Consider the following 24,264-nt stretch of genomic DNA (forward strand, 5'->3'; position numbering starts at 1 on the left):
AGGATGCAGAGAAATCTGAACTCTTATGCACTGCTGTTGAGAATGTAAAAATAGTACAGCTGCTTTGGAAAGTAGTTTAACAGCTCCTCAAAAGTTTTAACATAAAGTTACCATATGACCCAGCAACTCCAATGTTAAGTATATACCCAAGAGAACTGCATACCTAAGTCCACACCAAAACTTGTACACAAATGTTAACAGCATTATTATTCAAACAGCCAAAAAGTGGAAACAAACCAAGTGTCCATCATCAGATGAATGGATAAACAAAATGTGGTATATCCACACAATGGAATCTTATTCAGCCACAAAAAAAGGAATAAAGCACTAATACATGCTACAACAATGGATGAACCTTGAAAACATTACCCTAAGTGCCTAGTGAAAGAAGCCAGACACAAAAGGCAACATACTGTATGATTCCATTTATATAAAACAGGCAAATCCCAAGAGACAGAAAGTAGCTTAGTGGTTGCCAACAACTGTGAAGAGAGGGCAATGGTGATCAACTACTAATGGGTTTGGGGTTTCTTTCTTAAGTGATGAAAATATTCTAGAATTAGTGCTGTTGGTTGCACAATCTTGTGATTATATCAAAACCCACTGCACTGTACACTTTAAAAAGGTAACTTTCATTTGTGAATTATACCTTAATTATAAAGAGCATATATTTACAAATGAGTGAAGAAAAAGTAACAGTTTAAGTGGATGTATATTAATAATCTATTGTTTGTGGTTATCCCTGCTGAGAATTCCACCATTAACTCGAACAATTTAGAGTTAATTGTTAATCTCAAATATGACAAGTATCAGACATATATTTTACCAAGAGTACTGTGCTATGAAAATGACACATCAAATAAATTCTGTTAAACACACCTATTCATTTCTATAGTTATACTAATTACATATTTTTACAGTGAAGTAGCAAAACCTTAAGAACATTATTGGCATTTCATGTCTGCATTCCCAGTTACTAGAGTCATAATTTTAAAAATTCAAAACTACAGATTGGTTAGCTAATGGTCTATCCTGAGGTCTAGACACCTGATTTCCTCATTTCATTCTGTAATTTCAGTTAATATAAAGTAACTGCTGTGTTAATGCATCATCTTGAGTAAAGCTTCTAATTTTTAACAATATCCACCATCCTTTTCCATTACCACTGATTTTATAGAGCCTAATGATATAGCTTTGGGAGCTATACCACTTGCTAAATAAACAGCATTTCTACATTTTGAATTTGAAAGTAATCTAATTTTACTGCAGCCGACAGGAAAAAGTCTTGGTTTCCCAAATACCCCAATGACTTTGGGAAACATTTACTGACACGATTGTGGAATGAATGCTCTTTTCTCTGAATCTTTGACTTCCTGTTTCTCTTCCAAATCCCTAAAGGGAAAGAAAAAGAATAGAAAGAGTTCATCTACTTAGGCTTCCCCTGATGAAGCCCAAGGTAGCCACTCATACTCTTTAATTCTCTCCTCTTAAGGAACAGCTTAACTTGGCCCGGTGAGAGACAGAGACAGAGACAGAGACAGAGACAGAGAGACAGACAGAGAGAGAGAGAGGTGTGTGTGTTTCTAAAGCAGAGAAGATGTCTTTCTTGACCACACTGAGGCTTGCCTTGTTTAAGCAACCTCCCGACCACCACCCAGCACCACTTGGGCAAAGCCTGCCCTTCAGTAGCACTGCTTAGAACCCGTGCTCCTCACTCCACAGCTCCTCAGGGACACACACAGCTGTGTGGTCGAGGCTTGCGACTGGCATTTTCACAAAGAAAGCAGTGACCTGCAGGTAGCACAGCACTAGGACTTTTCCAGCGTTATTGTTTCAACCTCTCTTTCCACTGCGTTTCGCACGTCAAAAATTTTGGCTGAAATGTTCCATCTTTTAAAAAGTGGCCGAATGACTTGAGGGACAGCGCAGTTTCATGGTAGGTCACCTAAGGGCACTTTGACATTCTGGCAACTCAAGGTGTAGAAAATGGTTCTTTAAAGTTTTGAGAAGTTTCGCCCCCGAGATCACAGTGGGGCTCCCAAGAAGCGGAGGCCGAGCCGCAGCATCCCTAACTGCGTGGGCCACTCAGCGCGGGGACGCGCAGCAGCCTCGTGTGCCCCCCTGACTGCCCGCGCCGCGCCACAAACCCGGGCCCCGACTTTTCAAACAAAATGTCACGGGAGACCAGTGGGCTAGGAGCCGCCGGCCACCGCTCCCAGACGAGACCCCAGTCCTGCTAGCAGCAAGGGGAGCGACGTGGAGTGCGGAGGCTGCGGCGGGAGGCGCGGAGTTGAGTCCGGTGCCAGCCCGCTCCATCCCCGGGTCCCGGCCCTCCGGATCAGCCCGCCGCCCCCATCCTCCGCGCGACGCGCCCACCCGGGACGGCGCGCTCTAGAGGGGGCGGGGATCCCCGGGCACCGGAGTCTCTGGGGTCGCCCTTCGGCTCCCGGCCAGTCTCATCTGCCTACCTCTGCGCTGGCCCCCGGGGGCAGCGCCCGTTGTCCTGGGTGCGTCTGGTGCGGGTTTCCTGGGGCTCTCAGCCTGCGCCCGCTTCACACCAAGCCCGGAGCGGGCGGGGGACAGGGTACCGCCTCCTCCCCGGACTGGCGGCCATTGTAGCCAATCAGAGACCTCAGTCGACCTCCTGACGTCACCTGGGGGTGTGGGTGTTGACTACTCCTAGTCCCTATCCCAGGAGGGAGTTCTGTCCAGGAGTCTCTATCCCTGGCCTTTGGCACACTTAGAGCTCAGAGCCTGTTGTAGCGCTCACCTCCTTTCCATTCCCTCTGCCTCGACTCGGCATCCTCCTGTTTGGTCTCCCAGCCTGAAGTGTCTCCTCTTACCAGTCTATCCTTCAACCTCTCGCCAGGTTAACTGTCCTTAAGTGCGGTTTTGATGTACACCCTGACAAAGACCTTCATTGGCTTCCTTTTGCTTAAGTTACCAAGAACAGATCCCTTAGTGTAGCATTCATAGCTTCCAACCTACTTTTGTCAGGTTTATTATTTACAGCTGCCCTTCACACACCTGAGACTGTTGCTGTGCACTTCCCCACCCCAGGGAAGTCCATTTGGAACATTTACCTACTATTTCCTATGCCCACCTTTAAAAGTTCTAACTATCCTCTAAGACACAGCTCAAATCATCTTCTGCTTGTAACCATACTTGTCGCCCCACCTAGCAGTAATCCCTTCTCTTGTTTCTGCTCCCTGAGCATTTACGTTTTTTTCTCCCCTTGGCACTTAGCTCATTCTGCCTTGTGTACCATTCCTTATCTCCCCATTAGACTGTGAGCTCTTTGAAACCAGGGATTTGTTTTCTTTCTTTTCGTATCCTCCTCAGCACCTAGCACAGCGCATTGCATGAGTAAGTAAGTGATAATTTTAACATAATTGGATTTTACATCCCAAGATGGGGTCTGGAGAGGCCAATCCCAGGGTTAAAAAAAAAGAGAGAGAATTCTGAATGTTATGGGTAATCCTTCCCCAGGTCACAAAGCTAGGTCAGACAAATTACTCCCATTGGTTCACAGTTGGCCAATAGAAAGTGCAGGAGGCTTTTTTCAGTACAATCTTTTTTTCTTTCCCCTTAAGCTTATCTCACCTTATATAGAAAAAGCACAAAGCAGATAAAGATTTACAAAGTTCCACAGAGGGAAGGCAATAAACGAATAAGACTAAAAGGCCAGCAAGTGAGTATCAGGCTTCCATGTTTCTTCCAGATGAGCACTAGTTTTGGACTGGATCCCAGACTACCCCCACACATCAAATTCCTTTTGCCTTCTGTGGGAGCTGATGATGCATAGCATATGAAAATGTCTCCAAACAGCTTTGGCAAACAAGCAGGCTGGACTGGGCTTATTTTATAGAGCACACAGGAGTTAAATAAACAAAGTTTAAATAACTTGCAAAATTTAACACAGCAAGTCAGTAGAGACCAAAGAGCTTAGTTCAGGAGAAAGAGAAAGAATGCCAAAATAGAATCACTTCCGTTTGTGAGTCAGAATACTAAATAGACTAAGAGAGCTGAGTGAATAAAGTCACTCATGGAAAGAAGCTTTCTAAACACGGCTGCCACTCTTGTAAGGCTCTGCCAACATTTGCTTACTGTCACCTTTTTCTAGAAACATGACAAACTGAATTTGGCTCTGGAGAACACAGTGGAACGGTATCCTGTTTCTGGTTGTGCTAAGAAAAATACATGAACAGTGGAATATTATTTAGCAATAAAAAGAAAAGTACCTTTAAATGCTACAACATGGATAAACCTTGAAAACATTATGCCAAGTGAAAGAAACCAGTCATAAAAGACCACGTTTTGTGGAATCCCATTTACATGAAATGTGCAGAATAGGCAAATTTATAGAGACAGAAAGTAGATTAGTGGTTATGAGGGGCTGGGGAGGATAGGAGTGATGGCCAAGGAGAGAGGGGTTTCTTTGGGGGAAATGAAAACATTCTAAAATTTGTGGTGATGATTGTGCAACTCTGTGAATATACTAGAGACTATCGACGGGTACAGTTTAAATGAGTGAATTGTATGTTATGTGAATTATATCTCAATAGAGCTGCTCTTTAAAAAATACATGCTGATTTTATGTTTTCATATTAAGTAGGGGCAGTTGGAAAATATCTCTGACCAGCCCTCATGAATGTTCATGGCACTATATACCTTTGTCGCATAGTATTTACCTTAGTTGTATTTACCTTAAGGTAGTATTTATCTTAGTTGACAGTTGAGCTCAGGTGTGAAGCCAGGCAAGAGCAAAGAGATAATGAGAAGAGCATCCCAAGTCATGGGAGCCACAGGTGCCAGGCCCTGCAATGAGGAGGAGCCTGAGACATTGAAAAGACTGAATGAAGGCCAGTGAGGCAGAGGCACAGTGAGGCATACGGAGCAAGGGGACGAGTAGAGCAGGACGAGGCTGCAGAAGAAAGAGGGTCAGACCGTGTGGGCCCTTGAAGAAACAGGGCTTCTCAAACTTCAGTGGGGATCTTGTTAAAACGCATGTTCAGACTCAATAAGCCTGGGCTGGGGACCAAGAGTCTGCATTTCTCATAAGTCCCAGGGATGTGCTTTGAGTAGCAAGGCTGTGACGACATTATTCCAAGAGCCCTAAGAATCCACTCAAGTTTTTTAAACAGGGACGTGATAAGATCAGATGTGGCAAGTTACGGAGAGTGGATTAGAAAAGAGCAAGAGTGGATTCAACGTATTTCAGTTAGCCCGGTGAGAAGTGGTGGCAGCTGGGGAGTGGTGGTGATGGAAAAAAGCAATGGGGGACCAAAGCTGTGCTTTAGGAAGCTCTATCTAGTGTGCTGGAGAGAATAGCCAGAGGGAGGAACAATTAGGAGGCTAAGAGAACAGTTCAATGAACATCTGAAGTAGGGTGCTCATGGTGAGATTGAAATGCAGGCCATGGTGGGAATTAGATTCTGGGTAGAACAGATAAAAATAGTAAACAAACATGTGGCACTTACAATGCATAGGGAGCTGTTCCAAGTGCTTTAGCATATACAATCTAAGGAGAGTCCTACGATATAGGTACAATTGTTATTCCCATCTGACAGAAGGGGCAATCGAGGTACACAGTTAAAATAACTGTCACAAGGTTGTACAGACATTAAGTAGCAGGACTGGGAATTCTGGCTTCACAGTCATCTCTACTGCACCTCAATTTCTTTCAAGAAATTGAATCTTCAAGTTCTGAAATCTGATTAGAGCATAGGGACGTGAGGCTCTGAGTAACTGGGAAATGATGGTCCCACTAACCAAAGTAGAGAAGCAAGGAGAAGAAGGAATTAGTTTAGGGGAAGAAGAATGAGATCTGGCTTGGATGAGCTGAGTGCAACCTGAAGTGCCTTTGAAATATCCAGGAGGAGAGAGCCAGCAGGAAATTAGTCAGACTGAGTTGAGGACAAAGGCTTGGGTTTGAGTATACATTTCAAGGTAATCTGCACAGAGGGGAGATTTTTGTAAATTGCAGAATGATTGCTGACCATATAGCCACTTGGCATACTGGGAACAGGAGCAGAGAGGTTGAAGGAAGCAGGGATAAGGGAGCTGGGTAAATACTAGGAAAGAAGAGTCTGGCTCTTTAATCCAACTGCACATAAAATCCAAAAAGAAACAAGGGGAAAGGAGACACTGGCCCCACTAGAATGAGCATATGGCTTCTGGAACAGAGATATTGGAAACCCCAGTTCAGAAAGTACATGTCCCAGCACTTGGGGAAATATAACAAAGACAAGGAGAAGAAGATTGGGAAAAAGAAATAGGACTTGTAGGATCAAGCTCTTACTGGCTGACTAGAGTACAAAGTGGGGTATAGGCCCAGGCACCCCAAGCTGTTTACCTGCAACTCAGGAGACCAGAAAACTCTGGACACCAAAGTGTCCCTAGAACCAGGGAGACAGACAAACAACCTGGCCCTCCTAGAGGGGTGGACAGGAAGATGACCTGTCTGGTGTGTCCCCAGTGCCCAGGGCATAACAGCCTGTTCAGTCCTTTGGGGCTGAATGAAGGCAGCCTCACCAGGTGAGCTGGGCCCCCTCTATCACAGACTGGTGTGGGCAGCAGGTTGTAGGTGAGGCCAGGCCAAGGCCAAGACTGGTGGAGGTGAGAGTTTAATGGGCACTGGTAAGGCCACAGAGAGAACAAGCATGCACAGAGGAAAAAGAAAAGAGCTAGGGCAGAGCTTTGCGGATCACTTATTTTAAGGCAAGTGAAAGGAGAAGCAGACCATTGAAACAGATTGAGGGGGATAGTCAGCAATGACTTGGTCAGGACCCATGAAGTTTAAAAAAAAAAAAAGAAAAAGACACCACACATGAGAGTCACACAGGAAAACAGTGACCCAAACCATATAAAAAAACATTAAATGTGAACAGAGGATTTACTGTATTTGGGCTCATTACCTACCAGGTAGAGGCAGCTACTCTGGTCCAGATCCTCACTACAGCTAATAACTAAAACTTTTCCCTCTCTTTTTACAGTGTATAAAGGGACAGCTTAAGCCAGAAGTAAAGGAACAGAAAACACAGCAAAACTGACCACGACATCCCCTGACAATGACAATTAAAGACACATTATAAGGACATTATTATGTGCCTTGGGATAACTGTAAAATCATTGCCTATGGAATATAGTATGGATGTTTCAGAAAACCTGGCAGGGTGACTGAACAGGTATTTGATTGCCACTGAATGAAGTACAAGCCTAATGTGTTTGATGGGTATTGGAAGCTTGCATGGAGCATTTATTTGAAGGATAGCAGATACATAGCAGGAAAATCCTAAGAGTTGAGGTGAGAAGGAGTGGGCAGATGGAGCAAGGGAAGTGTAAAAATGAGAGAGGGCTATATGTAGAAACAGAAGAGAGGCAGTGTCTCACTGAATTCAAGAGGTGGGTTCGCTTTGAGCCTAGCTGAAATAATGTGAGATGGCTTGGCAACAGCATTTTGAACCAACAATTGAATCAAAGTAATTACCTGCATTCTTGTTTTCAATAAGTCTTTTCCTTTACTTAACCGAATTCATATGGTGGACCGGGACTTTGATCTTTAGTGCTGTGTTACCCTGTTACTTATGCAAATCAATACAGAAACTTTTTTTTAAAAGTTCCCCATAGTCACTTTTGTCTTATACTGTTTCCTGATTATAAAAGCAACATAAATTAATTTTCTTTGGAAAATATAAAAAGATATAAAAAAGAAAACTAAAATTACCCACCATCCATCATCAGTCTTTTTCTTTTTTTCTCTCATCATCAAACTTTTCCCATAATGATAGTCCCTTATAAGATTATGCTGAATTTATACTTTTTAATCTTTTACGCTTAAGATTTTGTGAGCATTTTATCTTTTTTAAAATTCTTATTTTATATTGGAGTATAGTTGATTTTAAATGTTGTGTTAGTTTCAGGTATACAGCAAAGTGATTCAGTTGTACATATACATATATCTATTCTTTTGTGAGCATTTTCTTTGTCATTATGTATTATTTGAAAACATTTTTAAGGACTGGTTAATACTCTACCATAAGATTTTACCCCAATTTATTTAACCATTCTCTTATTATTATACAATTAGCTTATTTCCAATTTTTCACTAGTATAAAAAACAACATAACTGTTTCAATATTTTCATGTTTCCCTAATATAATAACCTTTTGGAAGACTTTTTTATTTTTATTTAAAAAATTTTTTTTTTTTGCGGTACGCAGGCCTCTCACTGTTGTGGCCTCTCCCGTTGCGGAACACAGGTTCCGGACGCGCAGGCTCAGCGGCCATGGCTCATGGGCCCAGCCGCTCCGCAGCATGTGGGATCTTCCCGGACTGGGGCACGAACCCGTGTCCTCTGCATCGGCAGGCGGACTCTCAACCACTGCGCCACCAGGGAAGCCCTGTTTTTAAAATTTTTATTTGTTTAATTTATTTTTGGCTGCATCAGGTCTTAGTTGTGGCAAAAGGGATCTTCATTGAGACATGCAAGATCTTTCGTTGCGGTGCGTGGGCTTCTCTTTAGTTGTGGCGTGTGGGTTTCTCTTCTCTAGTTGTGGCGAGCAGGCTCCAGGGCATGTGGGCTCTGTAGTTGTGGCGTGAGGGTTCCAGAGTGTGTGGGCTCTGTAGTTTGCAGCACGTGCGTTCTCTAGTTGAGGCGCGAGCTCAGTAGTTGTGCCACGTGGACTTAGTTGCCCTGCGGCATGTGGGATCTTAGTTACCTGACCAGGGATGGAACCCATGTCCCCTGCATTGTAAGGCGGACTCTTTACCACTGGACCACCAGGGAAGTCCCTGGAAGACTTTTTAATAACAGTTTTATTGAGATACAATTCACATACTGTACAATTTACCTATCGAAAGTGTACAATTCAGTGGTTTCAGGTATATTCACAGATTTGTGTAACCATCACCATAATCAATTCTAGAACATTTTCATCAATCCAAAAAGAGCCTCAATATACTTTAGCCATCACCTTCCAATCCCTCCTCCACACCAGACCTAGGCAACTACTAATCCACTCTCTGCTCCTATAGATTTGCCTATTCTGGGCATTTCATATAAATGGAACAATACAATATGTTATCTTTTGTGACTGGCCTTTTTCACTTACCATAATGTTTTTAAGATTTACCTATGTTATAGAATGTATCAGCAATTCATTCCTTTTTATGGATAAATACTATTCCATTGAGTTGGATACATTACCTTTTGTTTATCCATTCACCTGGTGATGGACACTTGGGTTGTTTCTACTTTTTGGCTATTAGGAATAATGCTGCTATGAACATTTGTGTACAAGTTTTAGTGTGGACTTAGGTATTCAATTCTATTGGAAGAATTGCAGCAACTCTTGGCATTGGAGTTGCTGGGTCATATGGTAACTTTATGTTTAACCTTTTAAGGAACTGCCAGACTGTTTTGCAAAGTGACTGCACAATTTTACATTCCCACCAGCAGTGACTGAGGGTCCCACTCTCTCTATATCATCACCAACCCTTGTTATTATTTATCTTTTTGATTATAGCCATCCTAATGGCTAAAGTAGTATCTCATTGCCTTTTTGATTTGCATTTCTCTAATGACTAATGATGTTGAACATCTTCTCATGAGCTTTTTGGTCATTTGTATATCTCCTTTGGAGAATTATCTATTCAAGTCTTTTGCCCATTTTTCAATTGAGTTATTTGTCTTTTTATTATTGAATCATAAGGTTTATATTCTAGATACAAGTCCCTTACCAGATATAGGATTTGCAAATATTTTCTCCAATTCTGTGGGTTGTCGTCTCACTTTCTGGAAGATGTCCTTTGAAGAAAAAAAAATTAATTTAGACAGAGTCCAGTTTATCAGTTTTTTCTTTTGTTGTTTGCACTTAGGCATATGGGTATGGACAGTCTCTGCCCTATGACCTACACGTATGGTAGCACTGAAAATTAAAATATATATTTGCTATTCACATTCATAAATTTCATATCAAGAGCACCACAACATCAGACTTTGGTGATATCATAATATTTATAATTTGTATCATTAACACAGTATCTATTTTTTCTAGTTTCCTTCAGGCCAACGTATCCATGAGGCAAAATAGACACAGTGCTCAGTGTCCACAATACCTTTAATGGCCCATGAAAATATTTATTTATTATTTTTTTTTGTGTGTGGTACACAGGCCTCTCACTGTTGTGGCCTCTCCCGTTGTGGAGCACAGGCTCCGGATGCGCAGGCTCAGCGGCCATGGCTCACGGGCCCAGCCGCTCCGCGGCACGTGGGATCTTCCCGGACCGGGGCACGAACCCGTGTCCCCTGCATCGGCAGGCAGACTCCCAACCACTGCACCACCAGGCAAGCCCCATGAAAATATTTTAACTTTAAAATCCAAAGAAAAAATGAACTTTGTGGTCAAACAAATGTTTTAACACACAGCATTAATACATTCATTTTCATACCAACACAGTGGTAAAATATCACTTTCAATGGGTTTTTCCTGAGGAAGGAGCCTACAAAGGCAAAAGTGTCAGGTCTAGGAAAGTAGTAATATGAAAATGAGAGGAACTTGGTTTTGCTCCTGAGGGAGAAAAGAAAAGAGAGGGACGAAGAAGGCAGATGGCACAATGGCAGAGAGCTGGCACAGCATAGGGTAAAGGGGCAATGAGAAATCCCAGGGGATGGTGTGGCCAAAGGCTTTTTAAGAACAGGAAGTCTACTGTGTGATTTTAGGTTATTTGCTCTATGATGCATGATGTGGCTTCTCTCAGGAGACTCAAATCTTTTGCAATGCCTGCAAGGCTCATAAATGCTTTGCATAAGTAAGAGGATGGGACCAAATGTCACATCTGACACGTAGGGCAGAAACACAACAGAAAAACAGGAGCCCAGAGGCAAAGTGACCATAAGGATATCAGCCTCCAGAGAAATCACAAAAATCTTCAGTGTGCCTTAATTCTTCCCCAGCTATGGAATTGGGTGAAGTGGGGGACTGGGCTGCAAGGAGAGGAGACTGGGTCAAATCGATACAGACTGAGAGGGCCTAGCTGACATCTAGTTAAATTTAGCTTTCAGTATATATGTATACACACACGTGATTGAAGCCTAAGTAGATTTATTATTTTCTTTAAGTTTTTACTTTAGAAATAATTCCAGACATAAAGAAGAGTTGCAGGAATAAAAACAGTACAGAGAAAACTCATATGGACTTTACCTATTATCATTTTACTTATATATTTTGCCTCATTTGTTTTATACCCACTTACTTTTACCTCTTTACACCCACTTGCTGAAACATCATGGTTCCCCATAGTATGTGTCCATCTTAGCTGCAATAAACCCAACTTGTTTAACTACAAGTGTGTTCCTGGTGGTCTCTGGCTGTAAGGAGTTGACTTAAGTAGATGTTCCACCAAGGAAGCCCTCAGCACCACGCACAGGACCCTCAACCCAGTAATCCTGAGTGTATCTGAGAGCCCTGTGTCTCTACCTGCACATACTAAATTGAGCTTCAGTATTTCACTGAAGCCCTTCAGTGTTGGCTTTATTTTGTTTTCATAGGAATAAGACCCCTTAAGATTTTTTTAAAAAACCTAACCAGTTTTGTGTTGCTCTTTGGCAAAATTATTTTCTAGCCAACACCTGCTTCTGCTTGACAAGCATTTTGAATGTTGTTTGTAAAAGGAAAACTCTACAGGGAGAGGATCTAAACTTTCTTCCCTCGCAGAGAGAACAGAATTAGCTTTTTAAAAGAACAATTTCATATTTGTAGGGAGAAGAAATCTATAAGCTCGTCCTGAGCAAGCCTCGAGGGCTAAGGAATTCAAAGTTCTCCACAGACAAGCTTAAAAAGTTTAAATGAACTTTTCCATGGGTCACCTTTACAGACCTTATCAGGACTTCTTCCTCAGTCTTGTCTTTGTTTCCCTGAGAACTGCTGTGTTTAATTTCACCTGCAGTGAATCAGGAGACTCTGTTCAGCTCTGGATTAGCTACAGTTGGCCTTTGGCCAAGCTCCGGAGACAGTTAGCCAAGCACCGTCCTTACGGAGCATTCCATTCTTGGGGCTTTTCTCAGTATAAAACTGCACCTCTTCCAGACTAAACACCTGCTGCCTTCCTGTTTTCTCTTTATATACAAACTTGTACACTTGACTTTCTAACTGGCACAGTTTCACGAGGGACAGTTTGGAATGCGGTGGCCAATCAAGGGAACTTTTGACGTGAACAAGGTTGTTCATTTGAGAAGTGCCTCAGAACAAAAAAAAAAAGAAGAAACTTTCTTAAGAAGATTGTCTTGTTTGTCTAAAAGAGAAAAGTTTGTCTAGCTTGAGAAATATCCCCCCCTTTTTTTGTAACTTACAGATTAATGATATCTGATGTTCTCATTTATAGCTGGATAGAAATTTTCAAGGATTCAAGTTCTGTCAAAACCAACTGCACATCACTGTCTTGTATGTGTATATACATCACATTTATTTTTCTGTATCTAACCTTTCTTCCCCTCCTTACTGAGGGAACATAATTAGCTTTTTTAAAAAATGTTTTTTGTATTTATCTGATGACAGCTCCCTCACATTTTTTCTGTTTCTTTTCCTCTCTTTTTCCTTCTCTTGGGAAACTTTAAAGATGAATTAATTTAAAAGACGCATCAGTTGTTATGTGCTCACTCTAGGAGTATAGTCCAGGTAAGCGGTCAAAAAGATCTAAAAGAAAAAAAAAGTTATTAAACCATGTTTCTTTTTATTGACACTAAAGAGTATATTTACATATTAGCCTGCATAACATCTATACTATAGGAAGAAAAGCCTTCAACTTTAAGTTAAAAGAAGAATTTTTGTTGTGATTGAGTCTTTAAAAATTAGTTTACCCTATAAAAATAAAGTCAGTTAAGACCATTTAATCACATTTCTTGTGATTCAAACATCTTAAATTTCCCACGTTGGTTTTATGAATTAAATAAATTGCCACTGTTTCCATAACTTGTTTTAAGTAAAAAATTATACATGTAAAATCGTATTCAGCTAATTGGAATGATGATCAATGTCTGTTCAAAGGGTTTAGTTTTATGAAGTTTGTACAGTGTTACAAATCATAAGGATTTAATGTGTTAGCTAAATTATGATTTCCAGATCTTTAACTTTAAAACCTTAGACAAATGACTAAGTTAATTAATAAAAAATCTTTGGATGCAGAGACAGTTCCTAAAAAAAAGAAACACAAAAATTGGTCACTAAACAAAATTTTAAGTTACCTTATTACTTAAATTGACAATAGATAAACAAAATTTGCAAATACATTTAAATGATATTACTCACACACCCACAACTTAGTTATTTTTGCCTCCTCAGATTTGTTAGAATTATATGAAATAAATGCTAAAGGATAAAAACAGATTTTGTTTTTCAATTTTCTAGTTTTCTTTTGTGTCTGAGGAAAGTAAAGTTGGTTACCTTGGTTAAATATGGCAATTAATATAATTGTTTAATTACACTACATACAAAAATATTTTTAAATACAAATATATATACAATGATAATACATATGATTTTTTGTTTTTTATTAAGAAAGTTATAGTTTGTTCAGATGGCAAATTTACTATGCTATATAAATTGTTTTATCTACTCTACTACTAAGTTATATTTTAAAACTATAAAGACTTCAAATTAAGATCTATTTTAATATTTATATATCTGTTTAAGTATGTGGGATTGAGTACATATTAATGCATCTCAATAAGTCCTTTAGGTACTTCCCTGGTGGTCCAGTGGTTAAGACTTCACCTTCCAATGCAGGAGGTGCAGGTTCAATCCCTGGTTGGGGAGCTAAGATCCCACATGCCTTGGGACCAAAATAAAAACCAAAACATAAAAAAGCAGAAGCAATATTGTAACAAATTCAATAAAGACTTTAACAATGGTCCACATTAAAAAAAAAATCTTAAAAAGAAAAAATAAGTCCTTTACTGCAAATTGTTACATGAATAATACACATAGGGAGTAAAAATAGAATTTGGATCTTTTTTCTATAAAATTAATGTTATTTTATGTACAGATCAGTGGAGATCAGAAAATTATTTTGCTAACTTTTGGTACTTCTTGACACAGTTTTAAATCATTTTTCAAGAGTCTTTACTTTTGAAAAAAAGTTGAATTCCTATCAACCATTGTTGTTTATTGCTATGTTTTTAGAACTTCGCTGCAAGTTGTTTTGTCTTTAGATATTTATGAATCTGCCTCTTTAATCACTCTCGATGTTGCCTTTCCTAAATTCAGGCCTCAAATTCAGAATAATAGAACTGTTAAAATGCCTTTTACGCCTGAGCTATCTTTCAATTACCTAAAATGACTCGTAGGTAGCACAAAGATTTGCTCTATCCCTCAGTAAAAGAAAGGAAAATAGGAATGATTAGGTTTGTCTAAAATTCTCCAAATTTTAGTTAATTAAAAACCTGGGGACTTCCCTGGTGGCACAGTGGTTAAGAATCCGCCTGCCAATGCAGGGGACACGGGTTCGAGCCCTGGTCCGGGAAGATCATGGTCTGGGAAGATCATGTGGCCTGCAATCCACAGTTATTGAGCCTGCATGCCACAACTACTACAGCCCGTGTGCCTAGAGCCTGTGCTCTGTAACAAAGAGAAGCCACCACAATAAGCCCGCGCACCGCAACAAAGAGTAGCCCCCACTCACGGCAACTAGAGAAAGCCCGTGCACAGCAACAAAGACCCAACGCAGCCATAAATAAATTACTTAATTAAAAAAAAAAAAACCTGTATGAGTTCTTTTGTTTAACAAACTTAGAATTTAAAAAAAACTGACAATAAAAAGAGAGTTTATCTTCTACTGCAAATTATACTTAAGTAAAATATATTTCTTAAATAAAAATACTTTCTATGATTGGATACTTTTCAAGTTTAAGGAAAAAAATGACATGCTCACGTACAAGGACAAAGACTGGTACAATAACTGCCTATCAAAATGTGTCTTCCAGGGCTTCCCTGGTGGCGCAGTGGTTGAGAGTCCGCCTGCCGATGCAAGGGATATGGGTTCGTGCCCCGGTCCGGGAAGATCCCACATGCCGCGGAGCGGCTAGGCCCGTGAGCCATGGCCGCTGAGCTTGCGCGACTGGAGACGGTGCTCCGCAACGGGAGAGGCCACAACAGTGCGAGGCCCGCGTATCGCAAAAATGTGTCTTCCAGGATTCTAGATCCACAATTCCTATTTCCATTTTTGTTCATACAGAATCTGAATAAATACTAGTGGTATTAATGCAAATACATGGTAATCTTAGAGGCCTATTGCTCATTTCAGCATTTCACTGAGTAGCCAAAACATAGCTACCTTGTCCAAAAGTATGACGGCAATAGTAAAATGTGTGAAAACTTTAATTAATTTTACGGTTTTCACTAACCTTGATGGTTCCTGTGCTATATAGACTCTGCTATTGATAGAAAATGCTCATCCCTTTTCAGCTGGTCACCTAATCTTTATAAAATATTGTTGTATTTCTCCTCCCATATCACTACAACACAAACACAGCCACTTCCTTCCTTTACCTGAAAAAAGGAGAACCCTGTGATTACTTAACCCCTATCGGGAACTCTCCACATCCCTTATGGACCTTACAGAGACTCTCTTGAGTACCCCTGATTTAATTGTGGTGGCTCATCCTTGAAAAGAAAAACTAAAAATTGCCAAGCAGGCTAGTTTAGCACAGTCTTGAATTTTCCCTTGAAATGTAAGCTTCTCACGGAAATTAAATCAGTTCCAATGGCCATATTAATTGCTCTTGCCCAGTGCCAGGTAACAAAAGATAAAACATTTGTACTAATAGTGGGTATTGTTTGGGTTAGTCTATGATTTTAAAAGGCTTTAGAAACAAAGAAGTTTCCTGACCATTACAGGAATCCTTGCAAAATGCACTGTGAAATAAAGAACCTTGAGATGTTTTGCTAGTACCTAAAGAGATAGCCACAATAAAAGTCAGAATTTAACAAAAATCCTTCATGACATTACCCAAAATAGCTGAGAGAAATTAGCCATGATGTAGAACCAACATTCATGGGGTAATTTTAAGAAGTATTGCTGATGACGTTTCCAATGCATATCTTATTTGCCAAATATTTATAGTTCATTCCCTCATTTCCTTGGGACTTTTCTCAAATATAACCTTAAGAATGAGGTCTTCCCTGACCACCCTATATGAAATAACAAACTTCTCCTTCCCCATCCTGCTTTATATTTATAGCAGTTTGTCTACTGTCTGTCTTCCCCCACTAGAATGTAAGCTCCATGAGGTTCTTTGTTCTTTTCATTCTTGTTATTTTCAGTGCCTAGAGATGTAGGCACTTGATGGGCACAAGTGTTTATTCAATAAAGTGTTTATTCAATAAGTGTTTATTCAATAAAGAAAGTACGCCTTCCTAAGTCCATTGCACTTAGCTTCTCTCATTTATTCATCAAACAAACAATACCTTTTATCTTTCAGGCAGTATGTTGAGATCTGGTGATGAACAATGACTAGACTTCGAGGTGACTAACCTCGAGTGATAGCCTTCAAGGAGGTTATGGTCCACTCAGAGGCAAACTGACAAGTAAATTGACAATTAGAGCACGGTGTAATAAATGCTGCAATAGTGGAAGTACTAGACACTGAACTGTACAGCAGACTCATCTAGCCAACTTTAAGGGAATCAAGGAAGAATTCCTGGTGGAAGTAATATCCTAACAAAGACGTGAAGGACAAGGAGTTACTCCAAGTGAAATATTAGTAGAGTCAAGAGTGTTTCACACAGAGATTGGTCTCCAGAAAGGTTGAACAGTGAGAGAGGCTGTTGTCAGATTAAAGATTTACCCTCCCCAGAGGCACCGATTTGTGTCATGTCTTACATCATGTTGTTCCCTGTGCTGGGAAAGGCTGGAATGCCACCCTGTTTATAGCTTAATCACCTTTACATCCTGAAAAACCTTTTGCTATGTGGCTTCTCCTGCCTCACAAAAGCTGATGCAGTCACTTGCTTCTTTGTCCCATCCCTATAATCAATGTTTCCTCGGTTCTAGCCCTTACCAATATTTTTCTTCAACACTAGATGGAATTCCCTAGAGAACAGAAAATATGTCTTATATACTTTGTATCCTTAGGCACTAGGAACTCCAAGAGGCTGGCAGAGAGTAGGCACTCGCTAAATGTTTGTTGAATGAATAATTAGTACTGATTCTGTATGTAATTTCTTGATTCTAGTAGTACTTGGAGAAGACAATGACTAGAAAATCCCAGGACTTTCCTACATCAAGAAAATAATGACTGCAAAGTAAAAACTAATATAAATATAGACATAGATTTTATCTATTTTATCTATCTATCTATCTTCTAGCTCTTGCTTGAGTAATAAAGGGGGTGAAGAACCACAAATGTGTCTTATTCCATAAGTTTATTAATATTTGTCTCCAATTAGTTTTATGAAAGCAGAAGCTGAGACGGGGCTTGATGTGCACGATATTAGGGACCAACTTCTGGCTGGAAGGGGAGGATGTAGGATTGGAGCAAGAACTGCAATGCAGGCTCCCCTAAGGCTCAGGAAACACCATGGAGAGTTTGACAGCACACACGACCCCAGGCAGAGTTGTTCCACAGTGACCACAAGTATATTAAGAACACCATCAGTTGATCAATACTCAGATGGAAGGGTGTGAGCTTGGATATGGCAAACGGTTTAGGGAAACCCTGATGGGAGTGACAGCTGGAAGCTGTCTGGTCACTGAATTCCGAGCAGCCTGGGTAGCAAGTCCTTCCTTGAAGCAGGACCTCTGTATTCACCACAGTCTTATTCCATGAACGTACAGTCATGATTTCAAATGAGGTAGGTTATATTCAAATTTCCCTAACAAAAATATGTGTATCTAAAAACGTGCGGAAAACACCAAAGGTGTATGATGGAAGTCAGTATATTGGAATTATACTACACATACATTTTTCTCAGAGGTATTACTGGATTTGAAGCACTGCCATGTGGCTTCCTTTCTTTAAGTTTGATGACAATACCTTTAAGTCAGAATTTTGGTTTACTTTGTCCCAAAAGACATCTAACATTTTCCATGGCGGATTGCAGAGCACTCTTTCCTTTGCGGTGCTGTGAATTTCATTTTCCCATCATTTTTCCATGACCTCAGGAGCCAACTATCCAAACTTCACTTCACTTAAACTGATTCATATGGTAGCTCTGTACTTTGAAGTTTAGTGTTGATCATAAAAGAACCATAAAATGATTCTTCAAACTTATTTTAAAGCAATGAAGCCAAATGATTTCTTGAAATATTTTCAATGTAATAGATATTATTGAAGAATTTTAACATTATAAAAATTACCTTTTAGTGAAAAAAAATACTTTTCCTTTGAATGTAAGAATTTTTTCTCTTGTGCTCTTTTTTTCCTATCCACGTTATCCTAGATCATTCTATTCTGTTGCTCTTTCTTTCTGACTGCATTTCTTACTGGTTCTAACCAATGCTTCAAGTTTTTCTTCCCTAGCTGTTGTCTTTCATAGCTTATACGGATATTACTATCAGTAGGATCTAAAGGTCACCAGTTACACATTAAGGGTTAATATTCCATTAAAGAAGCATTCGACTCTTATAGACATTTGGAAAACTGTCTGCCAGACTCTTAAACCTCAAGACTCTTGAGACTCAGCTGTGCTCCCCTTGTGTACTTAAATCTCTAGCTGTCACATGAGGTCATAGTCTTTTTCTTTGTTTTACTCTGCTATAATAGAATGGCATTTGGGTGAGTCCAGCTCAGTTCTTTAGATGCTATTGGAGCACTTGTTTGCAACAGACTATAGCAGGGACTAGAGGAATAAAGATAATCCCAGTCTTCCAGGATTCTGCTCTCTGATGTGGTAGACTTTTGTACCAAGTTCAATGCTAATAGAGAGCTATACTCAGTGTTCAATGAGAAGACAAAGAAAAGACACCTAACTCAATATAGAGGCCTAAAAAAGGTTTCTAAAGATGATGACTGCTGATTTGAGTGTTAAGGGATGTTTAATAAGAGTTATCCAGTCCCATATTACTAGAGCATCATGCGGGGGGCACAATAGGGGGTCCATAGGAGTAATATATGCCATGCCAAGTAGCATCTATTGTATTCTATAGGACATGGGGACCACTTTTTAAGCAGAGAAGTGCCTTGTATTTTTGAAATATCATTCTCACTGGCATGACATGGAGGATGGCTCTAAAGCAGTGGTTCTCAGTGTGCCATGGACTAGCAGCTTCAGCATTACCTGAGGACTAAGAAATGCAAATTCTCAGGCCCTACTCCAGACCTACTGAATCAGAAACTCTGGGATTGGGGCCCACCAGTCTGTGTTTCAACAAGTCCTCCAGGTGATTTTGATCCAGGTCAAAGTTTGAGAATCACTGCTCTAAATCAGCAGGAACATTTGACAAAGTCTGGAGCAGGGCTCAGATTAAGAAGGAATTCACCTCGGGTGCAAAATTTAAGAGGGTGCCAAAATCCTCAGTAACCAAGATAATATGTTAATGTAACATTTTGAAAAAATTAAAATGAATGCCAAAAATTCACAATGTTGTGTTTTAGGGCCCTGTGTTATTGTGCAATGGGAACAGTTGTTTCCAATCTGCTTGGGGTTCCCAGGGCCCACATAACTGTCACATTTCCCAGCAGGTGAACTGGGTAATGTGGTGTTCAGGCCTGGCTTCAAGGGTGTGAGACTTGTGCAGTTGAACACAGCCCCACATGCAGAAGAACCCCACACTTAGAGGGGCCCCCCAATTGGTTTACTGCTCTGCTGTCACTGTCTTGAAATTCTTTATAATTTTTAAAGAAGGGGCCCTGTAGTTTCAGTTTGTACCGGGCCCTGCAAAGTTTCTCTGGAATGGTTTCTGGATGTCTTTTTGTTTTCCTTCAAATTTTACATTAGCATAGAAGAAATTCAGTCTTCTTGCTGTTGTAGGACTTTCATTAACTTGTTCCACGTGGTTCAAAATATGATAGGACATTTTGATAACTGTATATAGGGCACAGATTTTTCCTTTTGCCTCAGGCTCCAACATGGCCCAACACAGTACTAGTCCGGAGACATTTTTCTCACGACAAAGGTGTGCTACTGACATCTAGTGGGTAGTGACCAGGGATGCTTCTAAACATCCTACAATGCACAGGACAGCTTCACAAGAAATTATTTGGTCCAAAATGTCAATGGTGCCAGGGTAAGGAGGTTGTTAGCAGTGTCTTGAATTGGGACAATGATAGCAAATATGCAACTATCTAGAACTTGGTGATTAGTCAGCTGGGAGGGAGTGGAGTTCAAGGGAAAGAAAGATTCTCAGAGTTTTCGCTTGTTTAGGGCACAAGTTATATGGAGAATTCGGGGGAAGGAGCTAGTTAGTTAGAAGTAAAGCAAAAACAGATCGGAGTTTGAGGCAGGGCATCCAAATAGAGATGTTCATTTGAAGGCCAGCATCTGAAGCTCTGAATAGAGAGAGTTTAGAATGGTCAACAGGTACCTCTATTATGGTCCTCTGCCCTACCCAAACCTCTAGGACAATTCCACCCCTCCTGCTTCAGGGAATGGACACCACAGCTCAACCAGAGGAAAAAGAAGGCAATTTTTGGCTTTTTAAGTCCCATGTGATTTTTCTGAAACCCATGGCAGAGAAATAGTTTTGTGTATTTCAAATTTTTAAGCCCTAAAGAGCACAAGGTATAGAGTTCATTGTCATGCTATAAGTAACAGGCTGGGATAACAGGCAAGTCCAAGTGCTTTTCTCTGAGATGAAATAAAAATTCCTCAAGTGGGAGAAAGGGAGGGACAAAGGGGACGTAGGGGAGAGGATGGCTGGGACAATGGGATTGGGTCAGGGGCACCAAGTGGACAGAGCAGAATCAGTATCAGTAGCCAGCACATCCCCACTTGCAAAGGCAGCCCTCTTTTCCAATAGCTAAGACCACTTGAAGGCCCCAGGATAGAAATAAAGCCCCATCGCCTATTCTTGGGTAGAGCTGAAGGGATCCACAGTCCATTACAGACAAACGCCAAAGTAATCTCCAGCTTCTTCAGTTACATTTACTAGGCAAGTTTCTCTAGAACTGTTCCTGGGTGACTTTTTTTTCTTCTTCAATTTTTATATCAGCAGAGAGTGAATTCACTTTTCACCCTAAATATTTTCAAACTTTTTATTGCCATCAATAAAAGGCAAGGATTTTTCTTTGTTAAGTTTATGGGATACATTTTCTAGTTACAAGATAATTTTCTACAACATTTGTTTGTTTATTCTTTAACTATACACCTGTGGGTACCTCTGAAGGCAGAGATATTGTCTTGTTCAATATAATACCACTAGACCATGGCACAGTGCACACAACATAGTAGGGGGGTCTGTAGTGGATGCTGCGACGTGCTGCCCAGATCTCCACTTTACCACCAAGGCATTCATTCCCTCAGATGTGGCTAGTCTCAGCTGTGATGGCTCATTACCTGATCCAATACCTGGTTCATGCAGGACAGAGGCTCTGTCCCTTGCCAAGCCAACGCCAGAGCTCTCAGTAGGATTGGCTAAGGCCTCTGTAGCAAATTCATCCCCTTTCAACCCTTCTGACCGTTCTGTTTCCCTCAAGTCCTTACAAAAGTTGTTTTCAAGAGTACTCCCCAGTAACCCTCCTTTATGCAAATCTCTGCCTAGAATCTCCTTCCTTAGGAACTGACTTAAGATAATGTTTAATAAATATTCATTGACTAAATGGATGAAGGGGTTCTTCCATTGTAAACTATGAGGTTCCTCACCCTGATCAGAAATAATTGTGGAAAACTATGACCTTTATTTGTAGACTTAACATTTTATTTTTATCATCTCAGGCCCTAAAAGTCAGAGCTCACACTCAAATCATTCACTCAGCTTCTGGGTCATGCGTGACTTTTCTATGATGACAGTATCAATACACAGTTGTTTTAGTTATATTGTCATTTGGTCACCAGATGGCAGAGGTGACACGCAGAAAGCCACTCTTTCTGGCCCTGGGTCACCCACTCCAGGATTTAACATTAAACCCAAATTACCCATTTAGTACCATTAATTCCCCAAGACCTTGTTATTACGGCATTGTTTCATTTTGTAGGAAAGTGTCACCGACACACTTGGCCTCACTTGCATATAAAAAGGAGGGTTTCAAATATAATGGAAAGAGCCCTGGACTAAGCATCTGAACCACTGCACATTGGCCATTTGTTCCATTTGAATATGTTTCTCCATCAGTAAAATGAGAATCCCAGCCCTGCCTGCTTTAAAGGTCTGTGGTTAAGGAACAAATGAAAATGACTGGGGTTGAAGGGACCATATGTGTTCCTCCCTAGTCCAGGAGAGCTCTGAGTATGGGGGGCCAGGATGGCGTCCTGTAGGAGGTGGAGGGACTTTGCCTGGCTTCTAGGGTGAGGGGCTAGTCTAAGCCAGACTCCTGGGCTGGGCAGTTACTCCTCCTCTTGTAGCGTCCTCTGAGGTATGCTCCCTTCCTAGAACAGCACAAATGTTTCCTGCATGCAGCGGTGCATGGTTTATTTCTTCCAGGAATCCTCAACTCCTGCCCTTCTTGCTTGTGTGGGCTACCAGACCAGGAAGAAGTAGCTGGGTTTGGACAAATTTTTCACATGCTATGGGATGGACCCTCACTGCCCGAATTTACCCATTTCCACACCAAAGTCCAGGCATAGGCAGAGGCTAGCGCCAGCCAAGCCAGGAGAGCTTGGTTCAGGCTTACATGTGCCCGCTAGGTCTCCCGTAGGAGACCGCAGCTGTCTGCCAGACCTGGCCCTATAGGAACCACCTGCGACCGTAAGGCCGTGATGAAAAATGCAGCGGTGCCGAGGAGATGCCGCAGGACTCAGTGGAGTGCGGTACTGGGGCCCGGAGAAGTACGACCTAGAGGAGGGCACTGCGGCCCCAAACCGCAAGGAGTCTGCTAAGAAGTACACCCCCACCTGGCGCTGCGTGGAAGGGGAGGAACTTCGGTACTCACGTGACACAGGATACCCAACACCGCATCCACTTCTACCTCTGGGCCAAGTGGCCATTCTTCTGTTCAAATCCGACTGAAAACGTGGATTGTGCCGGGCACCCAGGGATCTACCCACAAATAGGGACTGCAGCCTAAATTCCAAAGACCAGAGACTGAATCTTTCAGCCTTGCTAAGAGAACACCTTGATCTTTGAACCTTTACTGCGATCTTTTGTACTGGTGCTGTCGGTACTAGTTTGTTGTGGTTAAAAAGCAACTAGCGGGGCTTCCCTGGTGGCGCAGTGGTTGAGAGTCTGCCTGCCAATGCACGGGACACACCTTTGTGTCCCGGTCCAGGAAGATCCCACATGCTGCGGAGCGGCTGGGCCCGTGAGCCATGGCCGCTGAGCCTGCGCGTCCGGAGCCTGTGTCCCGCAATGGGAGAGGCCGCAACAGTGAGAGGCCCGCGTACCGCAAAAAAAAAAAAAAAAAAAAAAAAAAAAAAAAAAGCAACTAGCAAAACAGCTTGCATTTGTATTCGTTTTCTATTCCATACTTCTCTGCCCCATGTTTTTTCTCTCCTCAAAATCTACTCTTTAGGGCTTCCCTGGTGGCGCAGTGGTTGAGAGTCTGCCTGCCGATGCAGGGGACACGGGTTCGTGCCCCGGTCCGGGAAGATCCCACATGCCGTGGAGTGGCTGCGCCCGTGAGCCATGGCCGCTGAGCCTGTGCGTCTGGAGCCTGTGCTTCGCAACGGGAGAGGCCACAACAGTGAGAGGCCCGCGTAATGAAAAAAAAAAATTAATTTCTATTCTTTAAATTAAAAAAAGAATAGAAAAAAAGCACCACACAAAAATCCCAGCTACACAGGGTTTAGTTTCACCAGCGCTAAGGCTGTCTGAGCTAAGGGGCTGAGGGCAGCCTGCCAGGTGAATACCCTGGAGCTGGTCTGGCTTTGACACTGAGGTCAATGCAGGTGTGCAGCTTGGTGTCCACACTCTTCTTTTTCAGTTAGGGAGTGTATTAGTTTCTTATTGTTGCTGTAACAAACACTACACACTTGGTAGCTTAAAACAATACACACTTAAAAATTTTTTTATAGTTCTGGACGTCAGAAGCCTGAAATGGGTCTTATGGAGTTAAAAATCAAGGTGTCAGCAGGGCTGTGTTCCTGTCTTTTCCAGTTTCTAGAGGCTGCCTGCATTCCTTGGCTCGTGGCTCTTTCCTCCATCTTCAGAACAGATCATGCTAAACCCTGCTTC

General features: G+C 41.4%; 1 protein-coding gene across 8 annotated transcripts in view; it reads right to left on the reverse strand.

Annotated features, from left to right (window-relative positions):
• PLEKHH2 (pleckstrin homology, MyTH4 and FERM domain containing H2) overlaps positions 1-23,082 on the reverse strand; it is a 127,397-nt gene extending 104,315 nt beyond the window's left edge. For 7 of the 8 annotated variants that reach the window (XR_004521822.2, XR_004521821.2, XR_012325716.1 and 4 more), the window contains exon 1: positions 2,469-2,570. The gene's annotated coding sequence lies outside the window, so the exon portion shown is untranslated. Of the gene's footprint in view, positions 1-2,468; positions 2,571-9,741; positions 9,809-23,023 lie in introns of those variants that run through there. The other variant, XM_073791397.1, reaches the window with a different exon arrangement.
• Positions 23,083-24,264: the final 1,182 nt, after the last annotated feature.

The sequence above is a fragment of the Tursiops truncatus genome, chromosome 14, assembly GCF_011762595.2.
Source record: "Tursiops truncatus isolate mTurTru1 chromosome 14, mTurTru1.mat.Y, whole genome shotgun sequence".
NCBI classification, from domain to species: Eukaryota; Metazoa; Chordata; class Mammalia; order Artiodactyla; family Delphinidae; genus Tursiops; species Tursiops truncatus.